This window comes from Cyprinus carpio, chromosome B3 (genome assembly GCF_018340385.1).
Source record: "Cyprinus carpio isolate SPL01 chromosome B3, ASM1834038v1, whole genome shotgun sequence".
Lineage (NCBI taxonomy): Eukaryota > Metazoa > Chordata > Actinopteri > Cypriniformes > Cyprinidae > Cyprinus > Cyprinus carpio.
The window spans coordinates 3,615,780-3,640,680 of NC_056599.1; the positions used below are offsets into that span (position 1 = coordinate 3,615,780).

General features: G+C 43.0%; 2 pseudogenes; both read left to right on the plus strand.

Annotated features, from left to right (window-relative positions):
- The first annotated feature begins 219 nt into the window (after positions 1-219).
- On the plus strand, positions 220-2,390 carry LOC122136734 (annotated as a pseudogene).
- A 4,561-nt stretch (positions 2,391-6,951) lies between these two features.
- Positions 6,952-18,120, plus strand: LOC122136696 (annotated as a pseudogene).
- The last annotated feature ends 6,781 nt before the right edge of the window (positions 18,121-24,901 follow it).

Genomic DNA, 24,901 nt, shown 5'->3' on the forward strand with positions numbered 1-24,901 from the left:
TGTGACCATCATCACTGCAGGAACAGCTGTAATTAAAGTCTTTATATGAAATGTTTATATGAAGCTGGTTTCCTCCACTGACGAGCGCTCACATGCAATCACATTATTTGAAGATTGTGTGTGTGTGCATTTTAATTCCTCATCCAATCAGTGATGTCAGATCGTTGTGATGTCACTTTATAAATAAAGTGAGTGGCATAGAGAAACAGTCACCAGATCAGCTGAAACACGGAGACAAACATGAAGAGCCTCACACTCCTGATCTTCTGCTGCATGATAGCTGCATGTCTGAGTGCAGGTCAGTGTGTGTGTGTGTGTGTGTGCGTGTGTGTGTGTGTGTGTGTGTGTGTGTAGTGTATATGTGTGTATGATTGTTCTCTCTGTGTTCTTCTCTTGTAGGTCTTCCTGACAATAAATCAGCGAGTCCTGCAGAATCTCCCAGAGATGATGGTGAGACGTGTGTGTGTGGGTGTGTGTGTGTGTGTGTGTGTGTGTGTGTGTGTTTGTGTGTGTGTGTGTGCATGTGGGTTTAGTGTGGTTTGCATATGTTGACTCAATGTAAAGTAAATGCAGTGTTGTTAAAGGCTTGTGCTGATCTGTGGTGGTTTCAGTCTTTCTGTGTTTTGGGTTTTTCAGTCTTTCAGTTCTCAGTGTTTTCAGTCTTTTCTTCTCCTCTGTAATTATCAGCTGTTCCTGAAGATCTCATTCAAGCTGTTTCAGGTGTGTTTATTTAGAGCTCAACTTTGCAGGAAGAGATTTTCCCTTCTATTAGAGTCAGAAATATCATAATTCCATGAATGATTGATGACAAAGATATATGTGGGAACGAGTATGACGGAGGGCGAGTTTATATCAGTTCTTTTCAAGATGAATGTATGGTCCGTTACGCTAAAGAGCTTCTCTGGCCGTGTAAGAAGGAATTGACACAAATAGAGAGAGAGCCTCTTCATCTATTTATATAGGTAGGGGAGGAAATTTATTTATGGAGCAAATGTTTAACTCAACCATAATTGTTTCAAAGAGCTTTACAATAAAAAAAAAATAAATCTGAATTTAAAAGAGAAAAAAAGACAAAGGAAAATAATACAACTATCAAAACAATTATAATGTAAATACATAAAAACACCAATTTAACACCAATTAAATTATTCAAAGGTACATACACAGCATCACTTAAATGCTAGGAGAGTAAAAATAATAAGTCTTTAAGCTGGATTTCTTAAAAGCATCCAGTGATGATGGAGAAGATGGAGAAAGATTGTTCCATGCGCTTTGGGGTACTACTACTGAGAAAGGTTGGATCACCTTTTGTTTTATTGCAACGCAGAATGGGGGGACAGATAAAAGTAACTGGATCACTCAGATCTGAATGACCTAGAGGCTGTATATGGACTAATGAGATCACAAATATAATCAGGGGCAAAATTATGTAATGCCTTGAATGCAAAAAAGAAGGATCTTAAACTTGACTCTAAATTTCATAGGGAGCCAGTGCAATGAGCAAGCAAGGACAGGGGAGATATGATCCCTTTTCTTTTTAGTTTCTGTTAAGAATCTGGCTGCATGCATTTTTGAACCATATGTAACCGAAAGCAAGTGTAGAGTGAGGTAAGCCAATGTACAAAGAGTTACAGTAATCCAATTGAGAGGAAATTTGTGCATGGAATTACAATTTCGAGTCTTTACTAGAAATAAATTGTTTCAGGAAAACAAAAGAGGGCCAAGAATGGATCCCTGAGGAACACCACAATGGATAGGCATAGGGGGTGAAGTAAATAACCCAATATTTACAGATAAAGTCCTCCGCTATAAGTATAAGGCGAACCACTCTAAAGCTAGGCCCTGAACCCCACAACACTTAAGTCGCTTCAGAATAATATTGTGGTCGACAGTATCAAATCTAACCTTCAGCAATGCCTACTCAGTGCTATACAGAGCTCTAAAACCAGACTGAAACAGAATACATGCAGGTGTGAACTCTATCTCTCTTCTCAGGTGTGTTTAGGAACGAGACGGGCTCCCTCAACAGTCGTGAGAGAGACCGAAGCGAGCAGGAACAGCACCTGCAGACCTGACTGTGGCTCAGCTGGAGAGGTACACACACACACACACACACACACTCAGTAGCGGTGGAGTCTCTCTCACACACTCTCACTCTTGTCTTGCAGTTTGAGAGAAGTGTGTGAAGCAAACCTGGCCTGTGAGCACATGATGGACGGTCCGCATCATCGCGCCTACACTGCATACTTACGGGCCCATTCCCTACTAGAGCCCCACCGCAGAGCGTCCCGCATCAAAACGCATTATGAGCATCTGTCAAAAATGATTAAAAAAAAAACCTTAAGTAGAGGAGTTGCTGAAGCCATACCAAATAATAATAAAGAATGAAATCCAATACTGCAGTGTCGAGTCTGGAGTTTTTTACTACTACTTGATCAAACCATATCTGATTATTGTTTGTTTGTCAAATGTTTTTTATACAAAGCAAAAACACTCTCACACACTCACTATTACACTTCACACATGCATTTTCTATTCATTCATAAGCAACAATGGGTGCAATAAACATTTTGTTCAAAATGATGCGCCATTGTTTTAAAAAAAAAAAACTCTTTATTGACTGATGTTTCCATAGACATTGAGTTATGTTTTCAAATTCCATGCCATTTGTAACCTATGTAATTTCACAGTATTCTTTAGTTAAATGATCATACTCACTACGTGCAGTCACAGTTCTATAAATGGTAAGGAACTTACTCCAGGCCACTGAAACGTTGTTTTTAGAAGGATCGTACTCAGGCCACTGAAACTGTTTTTGTATGACGAGTCTAACCTCTTTTCTCTGATATGATCACCCCGCTGTAGGCCAGGAATCATCCAGCACACTCCTTATACATATTTTAGTATTTGTGAATATATATATATATGTCTAATCCCTGTTGTATAATAAAATATTATAATATAAATATATGTATCTTGTTTTTATTTATTGTTAAATTGATGAAATTTATTTTAAGGTGTATGATTAATTTTGTTAAAATATAGTCCATTACGGAGTACCCAGATTTTACATTTCTTCAGCACCAAATACAAAAATGACTCTAAACATCATTAAATGTATGGCTTTCTTCTATAAAACCCGGCTCACTATCTGTGGTTTTATCCTCACTTCATTCACTCTCATGAAGCTTTTCAGCTCCCCCTGGAAATAAAGAAAAAGCGAATGACACTTTTTTGCTCCATTCCCCAACCTCTTCTTGCTTGGACAACTTTTTGCCCACTGTCATTCAGGACCAGCATGCACCACCCTCATCTGCCCCTGGCTGTCTGGAAGAAGTTCTGCGAGAACATCGCTCTAAAACTCAGGGCCGCAGAGAGGAAAAAGGCAGATAAATCAAGAAACCTCTGCTTACCGACCCTCAGTGTTTATCATCAGTCTCTCCTCTCTTCCTTCTCTGCAAATGTCTTCACTGCTAAAAACATCATACTACCAATGGCAAAACTACCAACTGTTGTGACGCCTGATTAATTCCTTTCAAAACTTTCTCTCTCTTCTTCTTAACCGCCTCCTCGCCTCCTCCCATCGACTCTTACAGCTGACGACTTTCGGCAGTTTTCTCACAAATAAAGAGACAAGGCAACCATCAGTAAACCACCTCCGCCACCGCCGCTGACTGAGGATAACTTCACCATGACTAATGCACACTCTCTCTCCTCCTTCTCTTCACTCTCAGAGACGGATGTTTCCAAACTTATCCTGTCCAGTCATCCTACTACTTGCCCAATTGGATCCGATCCCCACTCACCACCTCCTTCAAGCCGATTTCTTCTTCTGTAGTCATACCTTCACTTACTCACATTATCAACTCCCTTCTCTTCACTCCCTGGAACATTTCCTCAGTACTTAAGCAGGCTCGGTAAAGCCCACTGCTGAAGAAACCATTCCCTAAATCCAGCACTTTTAGAAAACTACAGACCAGCATCCCTTGTTCCATTCATTGCAAAGATACCTTTAATGAGCTGTGTTCAACCAGTTTCCCTATGTTTCTTAAAGGTGAACAACCCCCTGGACAAAGCAAACTGGATCTGGCTTTTCAAAGTGCGCTACCTCAACTGGAGACTGCCCTGCTTCCTCGTTACTGAAGGCCCCACACTTCTGGCAAGAGCAGCTTCAAAACTTCAGCACTCATTTTGCTGAACCTGTCTGCTGGCTTTCTTTTGACACCGTTAATCACCACAGATCTTTCTGTCCACCCTTGAAGATAGCATCTCTGGAACCGACTCCAGTGGTTTCTCTGTGGTCCCACCTTCTGATAGGATCCTCTGCGTCTTGAGGGGTGAAGTTTCAAGTCACAAACAACTGCTACCAGCCCTCGCCTCAGTACCACCACTCTCTTCCATCTACATGACGCCATTAGGATCCGCCATTCAGAAGCCGGCTTTTCCATCACTGTTACGCCGATTACACTTCAACTCACTTCTCATTCCAACCAGATGATCCGGCGGTAGTTGCTCTCTCGCATTTCAACCTGCTATCTGATGACATTTCAGTCGAGATGAATGACTTCATCACCTTCAGCTCAACCTTACTTAAGACTGAACTGCTGGTGGTCCCAGCTAACCCATTGTTTCCCCATCGCCAAACTTCTCACATTGGGTTCATCAAATCCACCAACCTTCCAGGACAGCTGTCCCAGTGGTTGTGGATGATCATCGTGTTGTTTCTCACAGACCATACTACAACCGGGTCCTGCAGGACGCCCTATACAACATTGTAAAAGATTAGACCCTTCCCTGTCTGAGCAAAGCCACACAACTTCTTTTGTCCAAGCTCTCTGTCTTCCAGACTGCACGGCCGCAATGCTCCTGGCTGGGCCTTCCTGCATTGTACTATCAAGCCCTTAACTGATCCAGAAAATGCAGCAGCGAGGTTAGCTGTCTTCAATGAGCCAAAACAGCTCCGCTACCTCCCCATCAGGTTACACTGGCTGAAGTATCACGATCAAATTCCAAGGTACTGACAAGCTGTCACAAGATTTTACTCATTACGCCACACACTGGCACGCACCAACATACCTTAGATCATTAGTTAACCCTATGCCTCCAGAAGTTTTCTTATGCCTGCAAGTGAACGACGCCTTGTGGGGCCATCCCAAAGAGGTTCAAAACTCTAAATCACGGACTTCTTCCTGACTGCTGCCCCAGCCAGGAAATGGAATTCCCTCCCGCGATCTCAATTTCCGAAACAATCTGAGTTTCTTAACTTACTTTCAAAAAACATCTAAAAGACTCATCTTTTCAGGAACACTAACCAAACTAATACTAGTAACTACACCTTTTCTTCTCTTTACCCACCGCCATTCTTAAAAAAAAAAAAAAAACCCTGGCACGTGGTTCCAGGACTCAGACTAACTGGAGAATTGTCATATAGCAATTGGCTACCGCTTTTGTTGTCTCTCTTTGCTTGATATGATTCGCTTCTATTGTTCTCATATGGTGTAAGGGGGATTTGGATGTAACCCCGATTGTTCTGCCTAAATGATTAAAATTTTGTGATCTTAAAATCGTGAGAAGTGTTTTTAGAGTTTTGTACAGCGGGACATTCTTTTGATCCATAAAACCAAAAACCTCTCTCTAACATCATGTTTCCTTCAGTTTTGCCATGGTTGCAGTGCACTAACCTAAAATACTTAACCAAAATTTAAAGGGGTTTGTATTGATGCCATTTCCAAGCTTTTCCTTTCTCTTTGGAGTGTTACAAGCTCTTGGTGCATAAAAAGGATCGGTAAATTTGCAAAGACTAAAGTCTCAAAATCTAAAGAGATATTCTTTATGAAACGTTAAAGACTCGTCCACGCCCTCCTAAAGTGTGTAGATATTTTATTATTTTAATCGAAATTATTATATTAGACTCCTCAATCTGTGTAAGCTGTTTAGACATGTCTTAGCCTTAGTTTCAGTTTTTGTTGCCATTTACATATTTGCCTGCACCAGTGCAGGCGGTCACCAGCGTGTGCTGATTCGACCGTTTCGAAACACTGAATCTATGTTTTTGAATCCTCGAAGCTGTCGAAACGATTCTGCTGTTTCTCCCATCACTGTCAGAAAACAGAGTACAAGAAAAGAGAAATAAGATCGCAATTCGTAAACCTCTCATATTTAGATGACAGAACATTTAATACTAAAGAATATAGCACATTGTTCATTGCTCTGATCAGCTGAGAGCGGATTACCGTTTTCTCTACATATCGTTTCTTGTAACTGCGCGCTGCTGTTGATTTAAATAATAAAAGTCCGGAAGCGCAAGTGAGTGTGTTCAGGAGCAGTGGCGGTTTTCCGCTCATTGCAGGAGGATGGCTGGTGCTTTTTGGACGCGTTTGTTGATGATAAACGTTGAATATTATTAATATTCTGTTTAAGCGACTGGAGGTGAGTTTGACTCTGAACGAGCTTCTCCCGCTGATGACATCATAGTTATGTTCTATCTGCGATGTGTCATAAACGCGCCTCATCCTTCCAGGTGTGTTTATGAACGGGATACAAACAGCAGCTTCACGTGCTGCTTTTAGTGCTATGATAACGCTTTCACTGCCTCCCACACAAATCACATGAGAGTGTGTGTGTTTATGTGTGTGTGGTGTGTGTGTGGTGTTTGTGTCTGTGTGTGTGTGTGTGAGAGAGATGGGAGAAGGAGAAGTGGTCGTGTTGGTGTTGTTCATTGTTGTGTGTGTTTTTTTTTGTTTTTGGGGGGGGGGGTTTTTTTGTTTTTTTTTTTTTTTTTGGTGGGGGTCATTTTTTTGGTTTCTTGTGGGTTTTTGGCTTAATTGTGTTGTTGGGTTTCTCTGGGGGTTCAATTGTGTGTGCTGTGTGTGTGTGTGTTTTGTTGTGTGTGTGTTCTCTGTGTTGTTGTGTGTGTGTGTGTTGTTCAGGTTGAAGCTGAAGTCTGCAGTCATGGGCCGGCCCCACTCCTCCACCAAGAGTGGGAAGTTCATGAATTCCACGATCAGGCCATTGTTTCGAGTACACACACCTCAGATCCAATAAACCGGTCTGACCGCTGGGTGTAAAACCAGACCTGAACCCCCGTTTGTGGTGTGGTGTGGCTGCAGGAAGGAGGAGCGCAAAGAGGGGAGAGCTGAAGGGGGAAGGGTAAGTACTTGACCTATGACCTCTAGAAAGGACTACTGAAATACAGTATTGAAGGTCCAGGTGTTCTTTCCTGAGCTCGGAACTGGTTAGTTCACACTTTCTCAGTTGGGTGTGCTGCGTGATTAGCAGACTTTAGTAACACGCGTGTCAATAGTTACAGAGGATATATGCGTGTGTTTAATTTCAGTGTTGTGTCAGTGTTTGGAGAATACAAACTGTAGTTTTCTGTAGTAACGAATGGTTGTCAATAGAGACGCGGTAAATTAGCACAGCGCTGGTGTATCGTGCGCACTGATCCTAGGGCTGCACGATAATCGCATGCATTTGTCATGCGTGTCTTCATCAGTAAAGCCGGTTCCGTTGATTAGCGGGTAAATATCTTGGTCAGACCTGTTTTCCAACGGGGAGCGTGCAGTTAATACCACACGTAGACCTAGTTCACTGACAAGCTACGTCAATATAATCGTCATAATCGATTATGAACACGTATTGCGTAGCTTGTCAGGGAGAAACTTAGCTTGGCTCTGTGTTGTACGGAAAACCCCCTTAATGCCAGGTGCATTCTGAAAAATCCAGTGTGACAGGGATATTTACCGACTAATCGAGACCAGGAAACCGGCTTTACTGATGGAGAAACGCATGACAAATGCATGCGATAATCCTTGCGCCCTAACTGATACTGTGCTAGGGGATGGACACCTGTGTCTTGTGTGGTTGGGTGTGTGTGTGTGTTATGTAGAACAAGAAGCAGAGGATGATGGCCGAGCAGCAGTGTTTTGAAGATGAAGACACACGTCAGATCATCAAAGATAGGAGAAACTCGACGAGATGGGTTTGTGTGGTTATAGTGGTACGTGAGTGTATGTAGGTGTGGTGTGTGTGTCTGATCATGTTGTGTGCTGGTTTCAGAATTCAATCCAGTGCAGCAGACGCTGCCGGACTAGCGAAAGTTTCTGGTGACAAACGAAGAAAGCTTGCGGGAGGACATCGAGCGAAAATCGTCCGTTCTGTACGAGCGAGAGGAAGAATACAGAGATCTGTACAAAGAGGGCGCCAAGCTGGAGGTGGATCGAGACGAGGTGACCAAGAGGACACAGATGTCGCTCTACTTCAGGACTCCGTCAAGGTGTGTGTGACACTGCTGCTCACTTACACTGCATTACACATGATCAGCAAATCTCAAACAATACTGACGATTGAGAGATGAACAAAATGTCCCTCAAAAGATCCTGAGGATCAGATTTGAGACTCTAAAACATGATTGATGGAGAATCAAAGTAAAGCTGAGCTGTTCAGTCCAGTAAGAAGCTCATCTGGAGATATTACTGCAGTTATTCTGACCTTTACTTGATCAAAATCACTCAAGATCTGACACCAGAAGCAGCAGCTGAAGCTGATTACACTAAAAGAGCTTTCACTGGATAAAAAAAAACTCTAAACTGTTGATCATTCAGAGAACTTAGAAACATATCTAATATGATACAGTAGAGAGAGGGATAATCGCTGGCACCGGCGCAGCCGCATAGGAAAAAACTGTATACTGACTGACACATTTAGAGTAATAACTTTAGTCACACAGCCTGTTAGAGCTGTAAATACTATTAAAGTGTGAGAATTAACTTGCGCTTAGTCCATGGATGCGCGCCGCCCCGATGCACATACTAGGCACTTCAGATCAAAGCCTCAGCGGTCTAACAGCACTCGTCAATGTCAAAATGCAGGGCTCGACATTAACGCTTGTCTCTGGGACAAGAGGATTTTCGGTGAAGGGGCAAGGTGAAAGAGAATTTTCCTGCCTGACCAGACAAAGTAACCTGATTAAAATTTTATATAACTACGCAGCAGTGGGAAAATTTTTGGCGAGAATGATTCTGATTTTATTACTTTGAGTGTAAACAGTGATAATAAAGATAATGTATTGACAGATACACAGTCTCGGTCAGCTGAGGCTCGCTGCAGCGGTTGAACTCGCGGGAGAAAAGAGAGAGAAATATCTCTCAGGCAGAACTAATAAGAGCCCACAGCACACACAAAGAAAAAAACAATTGGAACGGCACACTTTACTTGCACAGGCTAAAAAAGATCAATATTTAATAAAAGTAAGTGATGTTTTCCCGGACATTCCAGCTCGCTTGCAAATGTGATATTGACTTTATACTACTTTAGTTTTAATAAAACAAGTTATAATACTTATTTGACTTGCATTTTTAGTATGCATTATTGATCGTTTTTACTCATTCGCTAACAAAAATAGGTCTAAGCAAGATGTTGTCCACAGCAGAACAGTCGCCGAATCTCCGAGCAAACACACTACAGTCCTTCGTTACTGAACGATTCAGTTAATGATTCAGTGCAGTCATTCATAGTAGCGTCGCTTGCTTCATTTAGTGAATGAATCATCCCGTTTGAAGGAAATCGGTTAGCATCAATGATTCACTCAATTATCACCTACTAGTGAGTTAATTTCATATGTAATAAGTATCATTGCATTTTCCAAACATTTCATATTTGGTTATGTCAAAAAACGTAAAAAACATTTAATCTAATAACATTATTTATGCATTTTGCAGTTTTGAGTAAATTAGTTATGGAAGCTGTATCTTCATTAACCAGGCTGAGTAAAACACATAAATGCACTGTCTGATGCAGACGTCTGTGTTTCCTCTGCAGTGCGAAAGATGAAGTTTGTTGATACTTGATGTCATTGAATAGTAACAAACTCATAGTACGTCTGATTATTCTAATTTAATGTATGATCAAAGTTAAGAATTTGATGTAAATGGTGACATGTTACATTTAATCAGTTTAGGGGAACAATATTGTCCTTCATAAAGTTAAACGTGTTAACAGCAACAATTTTAAGGCAATAGATCACAATATGCCGATGTATAAGCTAATACCAGATAGAGCATGCTGAGACTATTGCTTCAGAAATAAAATTACATTTGCGCCAAAAAGAAAAACGCAAAAAAACCCCACGTTTTTTCCCCCGGACAAATAACTGTTTTACTAGGACCCAACGACATCGATGGACTGATTTACTTGTCTGAAGTGACACGCACCTGTCCAAGCTTAATGTCTGCGCCCTGAAATGACTGATGTATGGCCAATTCAAACTCAAAGTATTCGGAGTTTACTGTTCACCGAAAGCAGAGAGCAAAGCGGTCAGTGAAAACATTAAAGAGAGCGAGGTTGAGATGAACGCTGCAATCACTGAATATTTTTAGTCAACCTTTTTTAAATGATACGGTTTTTTATGATAGAAAGTTTTAAAAAGACTGACCAGCTGTATCCAGTGATGAAAACTACCTCGAGTGTTTTTTGCAAATATGGCCATTTTGGAAGGAGGGAGAGGAGGAGGGAGAGGAGAGAGAGAGAGAGGTGTAAGTTGACTTCGTCTATGTCTCTTTTCTACAAACAATGAAAGGCGAGGTTATTTACTTAAAAACACAGTGATTTTACCTCCCCTCTGTGACTGAGAAATATAATGTATGTGATTCAGATATCGAATTTAATGATTAGTTGCCATGGCCAGTGGGTGACAAAACGATTTATGAGCTTCTGAATGTTACTTTTTCCACCAGGTGATCTCAGATCGATGTATGCCAGTGTGGGGTGTGTGTGTTGTTAATATTGTCACTTAGTTCTGTGTTTGTTCTCCCTGCCTCGACCTAGTTTTCCTGTGTTGCTTGATAGTTCATTAGTTTCCACCGGGTTTCATTACTAATTCTTATTAGTCCATCGTTTGGTTAAAGTATTTATAGCCCTGGCCTCTTCCTCAGTTTCTATGGCTTGTGTTTACACTTTGTCGCAATTGACATGAGACACCGTGACTCTGATCAACGCAGATCGGATCATCAGTCAATCAGCCAACACGAAGTGTTTACACTTACAGCTGACTTTTCTATTTTTCTGGGATTCCCCGACTCGGATCTGTCCTTTCCCACGAAATATTTAATAAGTCTGCAGGAGAATGGCCCAGTGCAAAAGTCAACCTGAAGTGGTGGGTTTTCTTTGAAAAGCATTTTTCAGTCAACGGGACATTTAACTAATCAAAGATAAGTGTAGGAGTTCACTAGTCTCCACTTAAACTGTAATTCAATAACTGGCTGCTAAAAGGATCCCATAGAGGGGGCCATGCTAAAATGGCCAACTTTACATAATAGGAGAAACGGCCCTTTTACAGCCTGGTTCAAAAATTCGATTATAGCTAATTTCAACGCCAGCTTCATGACTACTGTGATTGGTGACACGATTGATTTTTTATATCTCCATCAGAAGCGCTTACGCTTAAGCTTTTAAAGTGTAAAAGGGACAACATCTGGTACACCTTAAAGTTCTGCATAATTAAGGGGGCAGCAACTTGACTGACAGGTGGATTGCTGCTGCTGTCACCACCGTCGAGCTAGGTGGGCATGGTTTTAGTTTTCGGTTTTTGAGTATTTGCACGCTGCCAAGATGGCGATGGCTTTACTACTTTAGGCTTCAAAAACACTTATAGGAAACCTATGGGTGATGTCACGGACACTACGTCCATGTTTTTATACAGTCTATGGTTTTAATGCATTGGCCTTGTCACACACACACAAACAGTGGTGTTCAGTAAGATCACACTGTATATCTGTTATTCATGAAACATTTGAAAAGTTTTTAAAAAAACAATTTATGAAAAAATCCTCAGAAACTATTTGCATGAAAATCAAATAGGCCTATTGTTTTATTTTGAATTTTTTTTGTTTTTAAAATTTATGTTTATGAAAAAATCCTCAGAAACTATTGGGTAGGTGGAGGGCTGGCACAGTGGTTTACCAGAAAACTGGAAATGGCACGCCATGCCAGAAGGCTGCAGACCCCTGCTTTATAGGTCATGCATCAGAGATTGCATGCTGTATAGATACACAGGGCTTAAAAAATTTCTGGCATGGCAGCGCTTGACTGCCAAGGCATAATGGCAGTATCCAACTGCAGAGTCGCAGCGCCGATGAATGCAGAAAGCAAAGAAAAAAAAAGCTACGAGGCGCTTAATGGTCAAAGGTGTCCATCTAGCTCCTTATAAAAGCAGTGGAGCTTTGGTAAACAGCTCCAGAGTAATCACGTCATCTCCATAAGAATGATATGATTGCCAGAACAAATTTACCTGTAGTTTTGAAAAGTTCCTGTTCACATATGATCTATTAATGGTAACTTACGGTTAATTTACCAGTGTAAAGACTGACTGTTTTTATGTGAGGTTAAACTCTTCCTCTGTATGCTGTGTAAATTTGAATTGATGTTCATCTGGGAAAACAGTGTCCATTGTCACTAGATTTTGTAGCATGTAAATCATTTATAAACCTTTGCACCAACACAGGAGAATACATCAACCTGTTTCTAAATATGGCATTTATAAAATTACATTGCGATTTCAAAATAAGTTCTAGTTTGCATGTGGCCAAATATTCAAAATTAAATAAACATTGTTTAAATCACGGCTGTAAAGTGAAATGTCACCCAGGGCCGTAGGTGCCCCTCTGCAGGTATTTATTTTGAAAGCACATACTGGACGCATAAGTTAGGTATGTTTGCTATATTATAGCTGACTTATTAAAATGTTATGTTGTTTAACAGTGTTGTTCAATTCGACCAATATAATTGCATGGTTTTGGTAGCCTATTGAGCCAAATTGTTATTGCCTCAGCGTTGAAGTTTATATATAAGTAGGTTTTCATGGATCTGGGCATGTTACTGAAAAATATCAGTTGTCTCCGAAATAACCAGTAGATTACTTGATTCACAAAATATAATCAAGTCAAGTCACCTTTGTTTATATAATTGCTTTTAATAAAATACCAGGTTGTATCTGCAAGCACTTTACAGTGTCAAAGTCTTGGTGAACCGAAAGTTGCTGCGGAGTTTATTTCAATTGTAGTGACGTATTTCCGGCTGAAATAGAATGTTCAGATCAAGAGGGGCAGCGGTTTGCATGTTTTGCATTTCATCCCCTCTCTGTCTCTGGCTCCCAGCAATCCTAATGATTGGAGGGTTGTGTTTTGGGATATTCTCCCCAAGCCGTCAGAGCCTTAAGTCGAGTAAGTACGTATTCCAGATTTACCGATTCAAGAGTACAAGACCAAGTATTTTTTTCCGGCGAGATTAACTTTGCCAAGATTCAATTGTTGTTTTTTTCATCAAGAATAGCAGTGGTAAAATGGTAAAAGTAAATAAAGGTGTATTTGGTTGTGCTGTGGACTTTCAGTAGGGAAAATGAGTGTCATCCAGTAATGTGCAAGAGTGGCAGTAAATGCAAAACTCAATTTTTAATTAAAGGCAGTTCATCATTGAATTCAGTGATGTGTCATCGTGCGAAACATGTTCAGTTTTACAAATAGTATCTGTGCAATCATTTGCAATCAGTCAGCGATATGGCTGTAAGTGATTATCCCCAGCTAGAAGCAAGACCAGAAGCTGACAGCGGCAAGGAACAAAACTCCATCAGTGACTGCGAGATGGAGAAAAAACCTTCCGGGAGAAACCAGGCTCCAGTCGGAGGCGGTTTATCTCCTCTCGACCGAAGACAGAAACGAGCCAGATCAATTTCCCAGGCTGCAGCAAAAGTCAGTTATTGCAGGAAGAATCATCTATTCCGCATGGTCTTGTCCGGTGAATTAAGTCACAGGACAAGAATGCTACCACCAGGATCTATCTCTGGAGCTCTATAGGTGTCCTGGTCTCAAAACTGCTTTCCAGGGCTGTGGGGTCCTTTGCACAGAAAATGTATTGGTGTGTTGTATGTAGTAAAGCCAGGTTGGTTACCAGTTGATGGGTCTTTAATCTGGGTTAAACGGCCAGTGTGTCTGCCTCCCGAACGATATTGGCCAGAACCAATGTTAGAACTACCCACCCAATAAAAGCATTGGCCGACAGCATTGGATAAAGGACCAGCCGGGTTTTATGGGTGTTTTGCCTTGTTTTCTGCATTAGACTACTGCGTGATGCGTCATTTGCTAGGAGAAAACTTTGCTTTATTTACTGTGTGCCTTACCCTGGTAAATGTCTGTTGTGCTGGCGTGGCACGGGTTTTTCTGCGTTTGCCTATCAGCAGGGACTGGCCAGTTCGGTCTGCTAAATAGGGGCGTGAGCCAGCTGAAACTTCAATCACAGGTAATCAGGCAAATATATAAGTGGTAAGTGTCACCGTGGCAGCGGTCGCTGGCAGCACTCATGTGAAGCCTCCTCGGTGTGAAGACCGGCGACTGTAAAGACCATCGACTCTACCTGCGGGGACTCCACCCCGCTAAGGACACCGACAGGGCACTTGAGTATTGCTTTTCCCCTTCAATTTTTGTACAGCTTGTCCTCAAATACTTATTTTGGTCACTTGTCACTGTGCTTTCAGATCTCTACTATCACTACTAACTTTCGACGGAACCTCGCTCACTCTCTCTCCATCTCGCCTATCCTCTGCGGTTTCATCCTCACTTCCTTCACTCTCGCAGGTTTTCTGCGGCTCTGGACACTAACTTTCAGTGCTACGGACACTTTTTGCTCCACTCTAACCTCTTGCTTGGACAGCTTTTTGCCCACTGTCGTCCAGAGCCAGCACGCACTTCACCCCATCTGCCCCCTGGCTGTCCGATGTACCTCCCGTGAACATCGCGCTCTAAACTCAGGGCTGCAGAGAGGAAATGGCATAAATCAAGAAACTCTACCGACCTCAGTGTGTATCAGTCTCTCTCTCTTCCTTCTCTGCAAGCGTTTTCACTGCTAAAACATCATACTACCACACGACAAAATTAACAACTGTTGTGACGCTCGGACACTCTTCAAAACCTTCTCTTCTCTTCTTAATCCGCCTCCACCTCCTCCTCCATCGACTCTTACAGCTGACGACTTTGCAGTTTTCTTCACAAATAAGACAAGAACCATCAGTGACCAATTCTCCACACCACCAGACTGAGGATAACTTCACAACTACTAATGCACACTCTCTCTCCTCCTCCTTCTCTCCACTCTCTCAGTGAGCGGACGTTTGCAAACTTATCCTGTCCAGTCATCCTACTACTTGCCCACTTGGATCCGATCCCCACTACCTCCCTTCAAGCGACATTTCTTCTTCAGTCATACCTTCACTTACTCACCATTATCAACTCCTCTCTTCACTCTGGTACATTTCCTCAGCATTTAAGCAGGCTCGGGTAAGCCCACTGCTGGAAGAAACCATCTCTAAATCCAGCACTTCTAGAAAACTACAGACCGGTATCGCTTCTTCCATTCATTGCAAAGACACTTGAGCGAGGCTGTGTTTCAACCAGCTCTCTATGTTTCTTGTACAGAACAGCCTCCTGGACAGCAGCCAATGTGGCTTCAAAGTGGCCACTCAATATGAGACTGCCCTGCTCTCGATTTACTGAAGCACTGCGACTAGCAGAGCAGCTTCAAAACACCCAAGGTCACCTCACAAGCAAGCACAGATAAAAAATAAATACAAATCACTACACATTAAAAAACACACAACATACACGCATATAAAGACTATAAAGTGCAGGAAAGACTCAAAACATTATAAGAAAGCCTGTATAAAAAGATATGTCTTAAGACGTGTTTTAAAAGTCAGCAGGCAGTCACTGCTACTTAATATCAGGGGGAGAAGGGAGTTTCATAGCCGCGGGGGGCCACCATGGCTAAAAGATCTGGCACCCATGGTAGGTTAGTCTAACTGCGGTACCACAAGAAAAATGGAAGATGAGGATCTGAGAGCACCTGAAAGGGGGTTGCAAACATGACGCTAGTTGCGTAAGGAGATAATACATAACAACCGGAGATCCATCGTATTTATTATGCAAGTGAAAATATGCCAGTCCGCGTGATATAATTTGAGTTTCAAAAGATAACAAGTTTTCACCGATACACGGGGGGGGGAAGCCATGGTTAGAGAGTCGGGCTCGTATCCCAAAGGTTGTGAGTTTGAGTCTCGGGCCGGCAGACAGGACTGTAGGTGGCGGGGGACGTGAAGTACAGCACCTCTCTCCCCACCTCAGTACCACGGAATGAGGATCCATGAGCAATAGGCACCGAACCCCAACTGCCTCCCCGGGGAGCCACAGGCATAAATGATACCACACTGCTCCCCCCAGGTGTGTCTTATACCCACTGCTCCGGGTGTGTGTTCACTGTGCGCACCTTTGGATGGGTTAAATGCAGAGCACGAATTCTGATGGCTGTATGTCACGTCACTGTCACTGTCATTTGAACCATGCTATTGCACTTCCATTAATGCCAACAAAGTTTTCTAGTCTATGCAAAAGAATGTTGTGGTCAGTAGTGTTGAACGCAGCACTAAGATCCAATAGCACTAATAGAGAGATACAACCACGATCAGATGATAAGAGTAGGTCATTTGTAACTCTAAGGAGAGCAGTCTCAGTACTATGATATGGTCTAAATCCTGACTGGAAATCCTCTCAGATGCCATTTTTATCCAAGAAGGAATATAATTGTGAGGATACTACCATTAGTTAATACCTAACTAATCATTAGTTACAGCCCTAGATTAGTTAAAATATTTGAAAATACAACAGCATAGTTTTACTTTTTGTAATTAAATGACAAATATTTTGTCATTGAAAATTTTCAATCCCCTGCCCCGGAAAAAAGTTCAGGCTCAGGATTTATTTTTTTGCTTTAACCCCTTGATACAGAGTTTGTGATGTTAGTGACGTCAGTAGAAATGACTTCAGCTTTAATGAGATCGTGTGTGTGTCCATCAGAACGCTGAGTCTGTGGAGGTGGACAGTATTCCTCTTCCAGACATGCCTCACGCTCCATACAGCATCCTCATCCAGGACATTCCCCTTCCTGGAGCTCAGCCGCCCTCCATCCTGAAGAAGAGCTCTGCACTCGGGTCAGAACACACACACACACACTCTCTACACACACACTCACACAGAAACACACTCACTACTAGGGTTGGGAATCGTTAGAAATTTTCTGGTTCCAGTTATGCCTAACAGTTCCAGTTCCAGTTCCATTAAAATCTTTAAACAACTATTAAAAAATATTTGTAAGAAAAAATGCATAATACTCAACTAATTAATGCTCAGTACTGTTTATTACTTACTGTCAACTTAATTAGGTTGGCAATGTCAGAATTCAACATGTATTTACAGTATTATACTATCGTCATAAGTAGGGTTGGGTAATCATTAGAAATTTTCCCGTTCCACTTAAATGAACCATGAGGTTTTTTACTAGTTACTTCAAATAATGTGGTGTGCTGGAAGTAGTAAATAATGTTTAGTAATTCAGTCCCATCGATGAGCATGGTGCTTCAAAAGTTGTTTTTTACACTAATCAATAACTTTTGCTTGTCCGCAGGAATAAGCCGTTGCCAAATAGGGCAATAATACCCCTAATTAAAGGTCCCTATGGCCTTTGCACTTTTTGAACTGTATCAGTGTTTAGTCTGGGTATGTTAAGGGGTGTGCCCGAAGCATGAATCCCTATTCAGAAAGGCAAGAAAAAAAAATAGCGATTGCTAACGGTTGCCTGTTACATTACAGTACAAAATTTCACTTACCACATAAACCACGTTAGGAGAGATGACTGTGAATATGTTCACTCGTGTGTTTCAGGAAGGGCTCAGCGCTGTCAGCGGCCGCTCTAGCTGGAGTTCCTCGCCTGCCGCCGGGACGCAAACCCCCGGGACCCCCGCCAGGGCCACCTCCACCGCAGGTCCTGCAGTTGTACGCTAACACCCGCCGCACAGGTACACTAACACTGCAGCTGTACGCTAACAGAAACACTGTTCCAGTTTTCCATCTGGTTTTTTGAACGTTATATGTTCCGGCCGTGTGTTTCCTGTCAGAGGGCGGTGGTTCAGACTCTGAGATGATGGACGCTGGAGGGAGCGACAGTGACGCAGACGATGACAGCGACTCACAGGACGACAGCGAGATGGAGAGAGAGACGACGCAGATGCTGACGCCAGAATGACATAGATCACCTGACGACGAGATGAGGACAAACACCAGGTGCGTTGTCAGAGTAACATTGAGCAGAAAGTATGAACTTTCACTCCGATGGGACTTCCACGCTCTTATGTTACGTTTGCACACCATGTGAGTGAATAAGATACTGCAGGATTCCATTCGGCAAACCAAATATAAATTTGAAAACGCGCTTACGGTATGACGAAGGAGACAGTTTTTTTGCATGTTTTCTGAAGCAAATGCTTCAGTAGATTGGAGGTCAGGTAACGCAGCTGTAGGAATGACGGTTTGACGTGTTTGTTAGACTTTTGCTCAGGTCGCGAAAGGCATGCGATTCGCTGACATGCCACCGCCCAAAGAGAGAAGAGGATAGAGGAGGGTGATGAAGATCTAAGAGCATCACACCACTGCAGGCCATGATGCTCCGGATGGCAGGTGTGTGATCTCATCAATCAATGCATACCAGACAAAATCAAGTCACCTTTTTAGCACTTTATACAATACAGATTGTCAAAGCAGCTGCTTTGATGTTGACGTGGGTGGTGTGTGTGTGTGTGTGCAGGCCAGTCTATCCCGGGAGGATGAGGAGGAGGATGAGGATGAAAGAGGCGGCTACAGACTCGAGGAATGCATGCTTACACTGTGGCCTCCCACTTTCGAATCCACTCCAGTCATTGGTCAATCCCAGGACTCCTTGTTCCGCCTGCACTGAATGGCAGCTGCGAGCAGCCGCCTCCTCCACCCCAAAGCAGGCTCCACCTCAATCACAGGGCCTCCTCCTTAGGGGCCGCCGACTGCTCCTCCATCGAGGGGTCGCCGGGACCGCGTCAGGCTCAGCTTCCCCAGGATCAGCTTCCCGGTGCGTATATCATAAAGATGATACTGAAGAAGGCCAGCAATCATAACGGAGTCAAGTAAGCACAATATATTTCACGGAAAGTGATTCTGTGCTGAAATACTCAGGTGTTGATTGATCGCCTGGAAGAGTCATGTGACGTGTTTGGCGGTTGTTTTGATTCAGAAGTTGAGTCGATGATGGTTGGAGATATTTGCTGATGCTGTGGTGTTTGTCACACACAGGCGCTCCTACATTCCCTGAGGCCCTGGACTCCCGGCAGCCTCAGGGGCCCCATATCCACAGCTGCCTCCGGGGCCCCCCACCGGGAATCCCGCCCTGGACCCCCGCCCGGGACCCCCGCAGGGTCTGCCCCGCCGGACCCCTCCAGAGGAACCCCCACCCGCCTGCACTCGGCCCCTCCAGGTGAGTGTGTGGTGTGTTGTTGAGAGAGACGTGTCTTGTTAGGCGATGGGCAGATATAGAAAAATTATCTACTCAATATTGTCAAAATTTTTACGATAGCGATATGTTTGCGTTTGCATTTACTAATGTATAAAAAAAAAAAAAAACTTTAATGTTCTTTGCCCATTAAAAAAAAAACAAAAAAACCCCAATTGATTAAAATAGGGCTGCACGATAACGCATGCATTGTCATGGAGTGCTCTCATCAGTTAAAAGCCTGGTTCCCGTGATTAGCGGTAAATGTCTGTCCCGTTTCAAAACGGGAGCGGCCGTTAATACACAGAGACGTACTCAGACAAGCTAAGCACTAGTCTGTCAGAATGAGATAATCGATTGATAGAACCGAGATTGCGTAGCTTTGTCAGTGAAATACTGGCTCTGTGTAGTGAACTTCCCGGTGTGTGCATTGAAAACAGGGACGGCCTAGTTAACGCTAATCACGGCCTTAAGCAGTAAAAACATTAGACCAAGTATCACTTACTGCTGTTTTATAAACAAACACGTGGGCATATATGTAACTGAAGTAGTGCTAAACAAGTACAGAAAGTGCATTCTGTCAACTTTTTAGTGCTTGCATTTCACAATTTACACTGTGCAACTGGGATAAGTATTTTATTTTTATTTTTTTTTTGTTTTAAGTTTTTTTTAGCTAAGAACACAAGTCTGTCAACTGTCTCTGGTTTAAGAGAAGCTCTGTGGCATGAAACTATGTTCCCACTGACACTTAAAAACCCTCTCAGATGGGGAGCTATTTGCTGAAGCACATCTATTTCTTATATAAATATATATAAATGAATACCAAAGACTTTTAACTTTCTGTCTGTATTATGAAACAACTGGTTCAATATAACAGGTGATAATTCCCCCACCTTAATAGTAATTCCAAATGGCATGCTGGTGTTTCTCTATTCCGACATCAGCGATTCGAGTAGAGTGCATTTATTCAGAAATTCCACAATCACAAAAACAACACAGTCGAGATCTCACGACAGAATACAGACCGGCTGCTGAAGGGACGCTTTCATTAGATCACTAAACTCCAGCTTGTTAGTGTTTTCAGATACTCGTCGCGAGCTCCGCAATGAGATCGTGTAGCACATGCGCCTGGTTGCCAAATTGCTTAAAATAAGCAAACACCAGCAGAAAATGAATGCTTGTAACAGCAAGCTCTTATTTGGGGATTTAAAATTCTTGTTATCTGGCAAACTGTTCTCAGGAAGCTCTTGTAGTAGAGCAGTTCCGCAGTTAGAAGTTCCTTTTTTGGACGTTCGGACGTGTTCTTTTGGGAAAGTAGGCTTGGAAGTTGACACATTCGATATTCCCGATAGTTTCAAATGTTAATGTTCCATCGTCGTTCAAAATTCTTCCGATATTTATTCGCTAATATTCGATATTGCGATAGCCTCCCTGTTGTCTTGGTGTGTAGTGTTGGGAGAGAGAGAGGAGTGTGCTTGTGTGTGTGTGGGTGTGTGTGTTGTGGTGGGTGTGAGAGAGAGAGAGATTGTTGTGTGTCGGTGTGAGAGAGAGTAGAGAGTGTGTGTGGTTTGTGATAGATTGTGTGTGTGTGTGTCGTGTGTGTGTGTGTGAGAGAGAGAGTGTGAGATAGAGATCTTGAATTTAGGCATTATATTGCAGTGAGGGTGGGGGTCCTCTCCCTAAATCAGGAATTGAAAAATGGACAAAAAATCCGGATTGAAGCCCTGCATGCTGAGTTCTGTAAAGAGTCTCCTCAGAGTCCAGAGGAAAACCTACTAGAACAACGCCATGCAGGGCAGAATTAGGCCAGTACCCCTCTACTAATGCACATTGAGAAACGAGCCATCACATTTAGGAAAAACACATAAAACTGAGCGACCCCAACTCTACGCATTTTAAAAGCCCTTAAAAAACATGAAGTCGTGAACCCTGAAAACGTCCCCTGATTCCGATTGATCCTGAAGCGCCGAAACAAAACTAAACACGACAACAACAGCCGCATCAAGGACTCTGAAATATTCATCCACCCAATTCAGCCCAACCAATAATAAAAGCACAAGAAGAAATATGATCTAACTACTGGTCTGAAACAACAGAAAACAAAGTAAACGTGAATGTTATTTGGCCTAAACAACAACTGCAGAATATCTGAGTACAGTGCCAAGACAGATGAGGAGGTACAGACTGAGCAGTCATACTCGACTATGAGAGGGCGATACCAACGCACTGACCCATTGCCCTTAGGACCCACAGAAGGAACTTCCTCACCAGTGCTCTATCAACACATTACAAAGACATTTCGGCCCCAGATTTGAAGAACTTTACTCTGACTTCAAAACGTTTAACAAGAAAAAACACAATTTCAATATTTATTAGGTGAAAAACAAGATTGTATCTTACTAGCAGCACGCATACACTGATGCCTGTCACAAAAAAGAGGAGGAGTCAACAAATCAGTGACGGTGCGCACACATTTTCTGAAAAAAAAATGTCAAGCACCTTTTTGACAGCTGACCAATCACAAGCGACATTAGTGGGTCGCTTCAACAAAAAACAACAAAACCGCAAGGAAAATGGAGAAGATAGCTGGGAGATAGATAGTTTCGGAGCATCAAGGAGTTGTATAGGAGACCAAAACTCCGTCTAGTCTAAAATCTGCCATAAACCAAACTGTGCATCATCCAACCGTAATTGTAACCAAAACACTGCCAGCTTTTTTATTTTACTAAAAAAAGATGCCAAGTGTGAACACTCCTAATGTGCACTAGTCTATGGACTAGAGCTTCATCACGTAAATGGTGCATGCATGGTTTTGTTTGGTTTTTTGTGATACACACGATAATGTCAAATCAACACATTGTTAAAACAATTACAATATTATCACATAAGGCAATATATATCCGTTGACATTTGAGTTTTCTGCAACAATCCGACTCTTTCTGCAGCCTAGAATGAATCTGCTGGTCTCGCTCTCCCCCGAGGAGCAAGATAAACTATTTCTGTTTCAATACTGTAAAAGCTGTTTTTGACATAATCTGCATTGTAAAAAGCGCTATATAAATAACGGTGACTTGACCCCTAGTTTCAGTTAATGATTTCGTGTCCGTCCAAAACAGCAATTGTTGGTTATGGTGACAAATTGCTTAATGATGTTATTTTTTTGTTTGCTGAAATGTTGACTAGTTTTTAACCATGGGTTTGTGTGTTTTGTGTTGATTTGCCAGGGAATGCCCCGCCCCCTCCGCCCCCGCATGGCTCCACCCCCTCTCTGTTCCCCACCTCCTCTCAATCCCAACGTGCTCAGCGCTCCGCGCCCAGCATCCGGCAGAAGTCACCCACGGCAACGGCCATCCTCGACGCCGCCCTACTTCCGCCCTGCCCGAGGCTCCGCCCACACAGATGCCACCGCCCCCGGCACCACGGCCACCATCGAAGTAGCGGGCCACGGTCTCCGGCCCTGGGGCATGCCTCGCCCCCGCCAGGAGGAAGCTACCATCTTCGACAAGCAGAAGATCATCCACCCCAAGACGAGGGTCACACTCTTGTTAGCGCTCACGGCGCTCCCCCGCGTTCGCAGGGGACCCGTGGCCCCAGGCCGCAGAAGAGAGACGAGGAGACTTCAAACCAGCGGCCGCGGCTAAACCCAGCCCGCTCTTCTCAAGGCCAGATCATCCGGCATCAAGACCAAGGACCAGATTGTAAGAGGCCTTCAGGTGGATGGAGGGGTTGCTTAGTGAGACTTCTGCACATTCATAGATGGTTTTATCTGCAATGTGAATAAAGGACAGATGTCAAACGTCTGTCTGTCAGTTTGTCTTTACAGCCAATGCTTCACCAGATAATTAGGAATACCAGTCCATTACACTGTGGGTGGGAATCATGCCAATGGGATACTTCAACCAGATACAATCAAAATACATTCATTTTGTAATCATCAAATCACCTTTTAAAGGGCTCATTAGGATGATGCTTAAAATGACATTATTTGTGACCGGGACCCGTAAAAACCAAGTCATAAGGGGGAAAATTTAGTTTCATCATACATTTGGCAATGTAATGCAATACACATTACTAATCAAAAATTGCCTGATACATTTACTGAAGGAAATTTACAAAATATTTTTATGGAACATGATCTTTACTTAATATCCTAATGATTTTTGGCATAAAAGAAAAATTTGCTACAAATATACCTGTGCTACTTATGACTGCTTTTGTGCTCCAGGGTCACAAATTGTGTATTTGGTGTAATGCAATGTGTTCATGTGGTTTAAGATTAAAAACACATTATTTTTCACATACTGTACATTATTGTTTCTCCTCTATGCCCCACCCTTCTGAAACACACAGATTTTTACAAAGCTTGTCATTCTGAAAAGCGAGGTGTGCTCTGATTGGCCACCTATCCAGTATGTTGTGATTGGATGAATACCTCAGGCATGTGACGGAAATGTTATGCCCCTTACTGTATTTGGAAACAAATGGTGTCTCCATGACAACATACTGCAGCAAGAATAAAAGTTATGCCTTCTTTCTTTGCATGAACGTTTGGGCGGCGTTATGCAGATCTTCCCACATAGTGAGGTAGAGATGTGGGGGCGTGTTAGAACGAGGTGTTTTAGGAGGGCGTGGACAAGTCTTAACTTTTATAAAGAATATCTCTTTGGATTTGAGACTTCAGTCTTTGTAACTTTACAGATCTTCTTTATGCACCAACATTTACATTTAATCATTTAGCAGACGCTTTTATCCAAAGAGACTTAGTGGACAAGGTTAGGGTTAGGAACGAAAGATTCCAGAAGCTGAAACATAGTTCAACATCGGTTAACAGCACTGTCCTTCTTATACTCCTAGAGTTAGGGGTTGGTAGAGTATGATTGAAAAAATCCAAGAGCTGAGCACGTCCAGCTCTGGTAATGCACAAGTCTTCAATACTCCTTCTGGCCGCTCTCTCCTGCTCCGCCAAGGCTGCCCCCCACGGCCTAGCCCACTACTTCCCCACCAATATATTTGTCTTTTAAACGTTGAACCACGATAGTGGAGATTTTTTAAACGTTGGACGAGTATTGTGTTCAATAATAATGTTGTTTTTATATTAAGGTTTTATAGTATTTATTACTATTTATGGATCATACTTCTCCATATAATTATTAGTGTATAGAATGGGTAGATTAGGTGGGTGGGGCTACATGATTAATTATTAGGGTAAATGGGTATTTCTCGGGGGGACAGGCCGCTGTCTCTTCGCCGACTGGCCTCTCTAAGGCTCAGCGAGCCTCACTCCGCGCCATGACCCATTATCGCCCGTCTTCGCGTACGGCAAGGGGTCGCGCCCTCCGTCCCGCCTGACGCTGCCTGCCGCCCGCGCAGGCAGACCGACGCGAGCGCGCGCGGCACGAGCGGCGCTCGCCTCGCGTGTCGGCCCTAGGCGCCGGAGGGTCTCTCCGCGCGGGCCTACGTTCCTGGACTGCGAGCGCGGGAGACGCGGCCGCGGACGTTCGTAGCGGTA